The sequence below is a fragment of the Carassius auratus genome, chromosome 16 (assembly GCF_003368295.1).
Source record: "Carassius auratus strain Wakin chromosome 16, ASM336829v1, whole genome shotgun sequence".
Classification (NCBI taxonomy): domain Eukaryota; kingdom Metazoa; phylum Chordata; class Actinopteri; order Cypriniformes; family Cyprinidae; genus Carassius; species Carassius auratus.
In genome coordinates, this window is record NC_039258.1 from 18,892,577 (window position 1) to 18,900,329 (window position 7,753).

Consider the following 7,753-nt stretch of genomic DNA (forward strand, 5'->3'; position numbering starts at 1 on the left):
TAAAGGGGATTTACACAGGCTGCATTATTATGACAGTAAGTGGCAAAACCTGACTCATTGAATCATTTACTCAACTGATTCATTCAAACTCAATGACTACTTTTAAAATGATTTTTGTTAGTATAGGACTATTAAGGTCTAAATATTATTGTGGCTGATTATCAGCACTTGAATAACATTATATTTGGAAGAACACCACTTTTTCTCCTCATGTGATATTGCTTAATTAGATTAGATTTTAAAATATTGCATTGAAAACAACTTTCACAACCATCTTTATCTCATAGCAGGTTTTTTCATTCACTCTGCACTCATGCCAGGATTCATCAGTGTGTGCTGCTTCTCTTCTAAGCAGAGATCTCTCATACAGAGGCTTTGAGTGTTTTTCCTTATTGTTTAAGGAGTTGAATAGGCTATATTGGGTTATTTCTGTTGATTTGTGATCATTAACGATTTTTGAAGTAACTCGATCAGTTCTGTTTTGTAGAGGATGTTCAGAGCATGGCAGTAACACTGAAGAGTTTAGCATTGCATGAACAGCATTCAACATTTTGTACTCTGAAAACAGAGTAACACAGAAATCTTATTATATATGTATACAGCTCTACAATGGTGATTAGTTGCTTGTTTTAAAAATTGCATTCTCACTTATAATACTCAGGTCAAATCGAGTTGCATGAAGGCAGTCCTGATCCTTGACAGTCATAAAAGCCATCATCAGATAATCTGATGTCTTTCAGATCAAATTTTATATAAATATACATTCTGTGTAAATCTTTGCACAAAAATGATAAAACAAATATGGTTCTTAATGACATTCTTTCTTGCTTTAAAATGTAGCTACAACACAACTCATTTGTTAGCACAACAACTAAGAATTGAGGTCAACAGAAATTTCCAAATAAGTAAGAATTATGTAATGTATGAATGACATTGATCATATTCATGTCACACCGTGCCTCATATACACACCCACAGTACATTGATAATATTCATACTTCTCGTTTGTATGGTGGTTAAAGGAATTTGACTTCAAGTAAAAGACACTTACCTTTATATTCTGCTATTAGAAGATACAGTAGTTGGAAATATGAAGACTGAAAACTCCTCATGATGTACAGATGCTCACTGCAGGACAGCTGAACTCTATATGAGCACAGGTCACATCACTTCACTTTCACAGAGTTACTCTGAATTTAATGTGGAAATAGGAAATATGGTCTAATTATGTGTGAATATAGAGGCCTTCAATGAGCTTCTGTATTCAATGGGGATTTTTCAGTTGTCATATTTGCAACTTTTAAATCTTATAAATGCAGATGTATTACAAAGCTGCCATTAGATATGGATTAGAAATCCAGTTTGAAGAGTAAATAGATAGTTTGGAGTAGCTCACGCCAATACAATGGAATATGAGCACAGCCCACAAGACCTTTCACCTGAACACAGTTGTTTCTTAAGAACCAAAGTAGGTAATGTGATCAGTGTAAAATGGCAGAGACATGCAGTTTTGCACACATCTTAATCATTAAATCAATCATCTACATGAGGTAGTTATTTTAAAGATAACATTCAACATATTTCAAGAATTATACTTTCTCTGTAAACACCTATTAAAAAAGAGAATAAACTCTAAGCAGAGAATGAAATCAGTCATTTCTAAACCTTGATTTGTCATCTCTAAGAGCTGTAAAACAGGAACACAATGTTTTGGATTATTAATGGCATTTCCCTTTGTGTTACACTGTTAAAAAATGATGAATACTCTCTGCCAACTGACATTTTTAGAAAGATGTACAAACCTGCCTTGTTCATTTCCCTCTTTTAACAAACAATCATCAATGCTCATAATCAGCCAGTGAAAACTTCAAAATAAATTCAATCATGTTTTTTCCTTCTGTATTCATTCAATGCAAACAGAAGTTTCTTATTTCTTCACTTTATCCCTAAGTATCTCTAAGTCAAATTGTCTAAATTGCTAATTTTTGCGGAGGTCAGTTATATTCTCAATTCAATTGGCTTTAACTCTGAGAGAGAGAGAGAGAGAGAGAGAGAAAATTACACTCAAACTAAAGGGATCATTAAAGCTCTTTCACAAAAGGACTTCTAAGGTGAACCTAAGGTCTAGATTAATGACAATTAAGCCATGTCTGAATGTATTTGACTCAATGACAGTTAAAAAGTCATGTGTCTCAGTGTGTGAAAAGCCATTTCCTTGTTTTATGAACAGAAAAGAATTTAATCTGAGATTGGACATCTGGTTTATACAATAATTATGGTGATGTGGTGTAGCAGTTAAAGATCAAAAGTGGAAAACAAAAGACTGGAGTTTCACTATCTATTATTAATTTTACAGCAGGACTAAAGTTATTTAGTCCAAAAATAAAGCATCAGTTATTTTCCTTGTATGTACTTAATCAGCAGGCAGCTCTCATTCACGCCCCATTCCACAGATTCCTCTCTCTGTTTTTAGCAGGAACTGGTCTGCAGGTTTTAGAGGTTATGCTGGAATATCATCCATCATCGTCATCATCATCATCATCATCATTCACAGAGCTGAGAACTCTGTAGTTGCTCTGTAGTTAAACGTAGTTATTTATAAAACATTATATATATATATATATATATATATATATATATATATATATATATATACGGTTTCAACGGCAACAACATAAACAAACGTTACTGCGCGTGCCCGTATTGTGGACCTAACTTAACTTCCGGTAGACTTCCAAATAGAATAAATAACAACAGCCAAGTCCCTCTAGAGTAGATATTTTTTGATAACAAACAAAATATGTTTGCTGCGTGGATCAGGCGGACTTAATGAATATGCAAATTCATTATTTGCCAGCAGGAGATGTTTTAAAGCATAGACATAAAGTGCGAGAAATAGAGGTTTCCCCAGTAACAGCTGTAAACAAAGCAGAGCTAACGTTACGCTCACAAACGCTGCGTTATCAGGCATATAACATTCAAGTCTTCCTTCAGAAATACAGCGATATAAAAACACCTGTGCCTCGCTTTGATATTTAAACATCTAAATGTAAGGAATTATTATTAATAAAAGTGCAGTATGTAACGTTACTCATGTTTATTCAAAGAAGCCTTTTTGAAAATCGATCAGTTTTAAAATTGTGGCGAGTCTCCAAAAAATAAATAAACGTATGGGAAACACATCCCGCAGCACAACCACTTGTATGGGGTGTGGTTTATGCATTTGATTTGCAAACTAAGCAATCATCGTGTCAATCGTCGCGTACCTTGCCGTGACCAAAGACGTGTGATAAGAAGCGCGACACTTTCGTCGCCCCCCTTCTCGCGTGAGAAGCTACGTGACGTCAAGCGCCTTGTCATTTTTAATATCTTTTTTTTTTCCATTTGTGTGTGTGATTTTGTCAAATGTCTTAAGTGCTGTAGTTAAGTGTTTGTTTGTTTTTTTGTTCGGAGCAAAAAGAAAGAAAAACTTGCATGTTATAACAATTAGCTCCTCCAAATCCCCAAATATTTCATAATCTTCATAATGCTGACGAAAATATGAGTAAAATTTAATTTACACTGCAGTATATCTAATCAATGAACTTACAATGTTATTTAGAAGTGCACATGTAAAACAACAACCAGGAACAACCAATTCACAGCTTTCTTGTAAGCATCATATATAACTAATGGCACCAAGATAAGGACAGTATAAACCAAAAAAACAACATTTGTATAGGTTTAAGTGTTTTGTCCACCAGAAAACATAAATTGAAAAATGGCTTAATGCATTAATAGTTAAATCCAAAGGCCAAATTTGAAATTAACAATGGACCATGGGCCAGGAGTAAACACTTCAATCATGTAATGTTTTAATAATTTTGTAGTTTAGAAATTATAAAATTATAAAATATAAATTATAAAATTCATATATACATTCTCCAAAGTCTCATTCATAAAACACAAACACATCAAATAGTTAACTCTATTGTCACAGTGTGAACTCAAATAACACACAATTATCCATAAGCAAGCATTCAGTAGCATCTCAGGAAATTATGAACAGGAGCACAGGTGACTGCTTTAAAAATGCATCCTAGCACTGGAGAGAGAGCTGAAAGAATCACACAGTGTAGTACAGTATAGTAACAGTACTTTATTACAATTACAGTGTTTTGATTTTATCTCACTAGTGTGCACTGAGCAGGGAGGTTGTCTGCACTGTAAATTATAATGAGTAAACCTTATTTAAAAAAAAGCATGCAAACCGATTGCCTTGAAAAAAACAAGTGAAATAAGAATAGTAATTTGTACTAACAAAGGTTTATTTATAAGTGTTGTAAACGTGTAACTCAGAATTACTATTTTCAACAACTAAATTAAGTACATTATACTATGTACGTATTTCAAACAACTAATTTAAATTTAGCTAAATCAAGAAACATTTCCTGCAACTTGGAATTTCTAAGTTGTATTTACTTGAACAGAAATCTAGTTGACCAATTGCCTTTAATGTTCTATTCTTCACACACATTACCCTAAATCAAATGTAGTGACAGTTCAAAGTTAAAGATGATATATTTTTTTCAATGTAGTTTTAACTCGTATTACAAAAATTTTGAAACAAAGCAAAAACAATCTGCTTTTAGTTATGTTAAACAATGGAGGTAGCAGTACAATGATTTTAAATACGGCAATGAGTTGGCCACACAAGTTGCCAATGTTTTTTTTTCTGTCCCAAGTCAAGCATCATATTGTAGGCGCTCTTCACAGTATCAGGGTAACCCACATGTAGCAGTGATGCAAACGTAGCACATGGTGGTCGGGAAGCAAATGTTGGAGGCAGACCCTGGAGACTATTCTTTGCAGTACTACCCTGAACAATGATGGCAGAAGACACTGGGTCAAGATTTGGAGAAGTACTTCATCGTCAGTGATAGTCAGCAAGCCAACAGATACTAGTGCCCAGACTGCATCAGCATCAGACACCTGTATAAAACCAAATAAAAACAATATTAGCATGGAAATGTGGATGATCAGTTTTCAGTGTTTTCTGTCTTGCCTACACTGCCATAACATTGGGTTAGTTCACCCAAAATTTATATTCACATCATCATTTACTCACCCATGACTTTTAGTTATTTTCAGAACACAAATAAAGACATTTTCAGTTAAATAAATTTCTGTCCTTTAACTGAATGTCTATTTACCCAAAATTTTAGACACGTGATCATATAGCAATTATGTCTCTTTCGAAGATTTGAGCCTCTTTTCCAATGTCAGGCCAAACCATTCTTAATTCTCAATGCTTAACCATTCCATTCTGTGCTAATATGGATATGGTTTAATTTTTCACTGTTGGGCTGTCAACAGAGCTCTTTTGAATGCAACATAAATGTGTCAGTCGTTGCCTTAGTAATGCAATAGTTAAGATATCGAACCTGATGTAAATAGCACCCACGTTACGAAAGATTAAATATTACTTTTGATTTTAATAGTACCTAGTTTACTTAACTCAAATAGCATGTTGCCCAGCTGCAGAGAAACTGGTGGCTAGGCAAAAACAAACGACCAACCCTGAGCAGTGACTACCATCTAGGCTTTCTACAGCACGTTCAGTGTGTTCAGATAAGAGTTCTGGATCAAGAACAGTTCATCAGACCATGCCTAACAGAGTTCAAGTGGAAATATAACTGAAATTGCTCCTTACAATTCATTGAACAGTTTGGCCCAAAAAGTAGATTAATTGGCTCCATTCATATGGATTGATTTGATGGTTTCTTGGGTGTCAGAGATTTGGGATAAATATCTTCATTCGTGTCATGAAGATGCACAGTTTTTTATGGAATAGATTGACAGGAGGGAGATTAAATGGCACATTTTTCATTTTTGATTGAACTAGGTATGTAATCAACATTAATATTTATAAATGTATCTCAGTAATATACCAGCAAATACACAGGCATGTTTTCTAAAATGGTGTCACTAACTATGGGAACTTACCAAGGCGGGTTAGTTGTAGAAGTATCCGGGGGGATCATGAATTAAAACAGGTAGGCATCAGATGGGTGTGTAGTTCTGTCAAATCTGCATTTTTAATTAGTTTAAAAAGAAAAACTAAGTTTAAGAAATGTAAAAATTACAATAGAAACATGTTTTTCAAAGTGTCAATAAAGAAGTCATTGAAGTCAATAAGCGCTGTTTATTTTAAATATTATTAATAAATATAATAAAACTATTAAACATTTAAGGTAGCATCATACATTTTATGGGTTCTAGGATGTGAAGTGTACTCTTAGATATGTGAAAAGAAACACAGTTACAAATACGGAAATACGGTTACAGGTATTCTTGAACTGCAATAAATTATTTGAAATTGCAAATAAAGCATAGCACATGATTGAGTCAAAAACTGCTCTACTGCTGTTGAAATATCTCACCTTTATTATACTGAGACCGGTGATCACAAGACCGCTGCTCAGAGAAGACAGCTGACACAAGCTTTTTTCCTAAATATGAAAAATAATTCTTCATATAAAATCAAGTTCCACTAATGTTGTGAATTGTAGAACAAGAACACATTCATTTCTTGATATTTGCATTTTTTACAATAGAAATAAATTTTCTATACATCTCTATTTGAGGCATCAGTAATAAAACCAATTCAAAAGCAGCATTTCTTCTGTTACAGTACTCGGTGTTTTTAAAACAGCAAATAAATAATTACTGCAAAACAACTAGCTCATTCAGTTTAAACCTTATGTCTGATCACGTAATGACTATGATTGCATTAAAATGATGAAAATACATTTGTAAACTGAAAAATGACTTTAACCTACAAAGTGGCCAAAGCCTCACAGTGTTATAAAATTATAGAGGAAATTTTGCAAAAGATTACTGTTAACAATTAATAAATGGCACATATTCTTGCATGTTCTTGAATTGTTCCTCAGAATTTACATGCTTTAATTTTTAACTAGTAAAACATTTTTCAATTTGAGAAATGAAATAAAAAAAGTCTTTAAAAGTTTTTACATTTACCCAAATGTGCCACAAGTTGTGTATTTCTATAGTTTTTGTTCTAATAGCAGAATAGCAAAGATCGTTACCTGTTACGTTAGCTGACACTGGTGCTGACAAGGAGCTAATGTTAGTCAGTTCAAATTAGCAGCACACAGAAAGATACAACCACACACTATTTTTTTTTTTACTTACCTTATTATTATTGTGTAGAAGTAATCAATCATTCTTTGTCCAGAGGTGAAATGTAAACAGTCTTTTTACTTCTCAGTTTCAGCAAATTCGACGCAGCTTCAAAACTTTGCTTGCTGCGCATGCGCACCGTCCTTATTTCTTCTTCTGTTGTTTTGTTCCTGTTGCACATTAGCGCACTGCTGCCTCTCACTGGTGAATTAATGTAATCGTTTTGTTGTAGCTACTTGAATATTTTAAGAAAGAATTACTCATTGCAGCATGTTGTTTTATTTGCCTTAAAATTAGCAAATTTTGTAACTTAATAAAACCTAGTAAGTATAACAACTAAGTAAAGATAACTTATTATATTTAAGGAAGCTAAACTATTGTAGTGTGTGTATTTGTACTGTAGGTTTTGTCATCTGAGGCCAAAGTTTGATATTGATAGATCATGTAAGGGTTTTTGACTGGAGAATTTGATTTTGACATAGAAGTTCGCACAAGTTTGTGGCCTAATTGTTAGAGACTTGGACTACTTACAAGAAGGTATCCGGTTCAAGTCTCGGTGCTGGCAGGA

General features: G+C 33.5%; 1 long non-coding RNA gene across 1 annotated transcript; it reads right to left on the reverse strand.

The window, feature by feature from the left end:
- Positions 1 to 4,118: 4,118 nt before the first annotated feature.
- LOC113116459 (uncharacterized) lies at positions 4,119 to 7,351 on the reverse strand. The gene is made up of 4 exons (XR_003294021.1): positions 7,198 to 7,351; positions 6,423 to 6,491; positions 5,986 to 6,069; positions 4,119 to 4,971 (listed from the first exon to the last, which is right to left on the reverse strand). It is a non-coding gene; the product is annotated as an uncharacterized LOC113116459 (long non-coding RNA).
- Between the last annotated feature and the right edge of the window lie 402 nt (positions 7,352 to 7,753).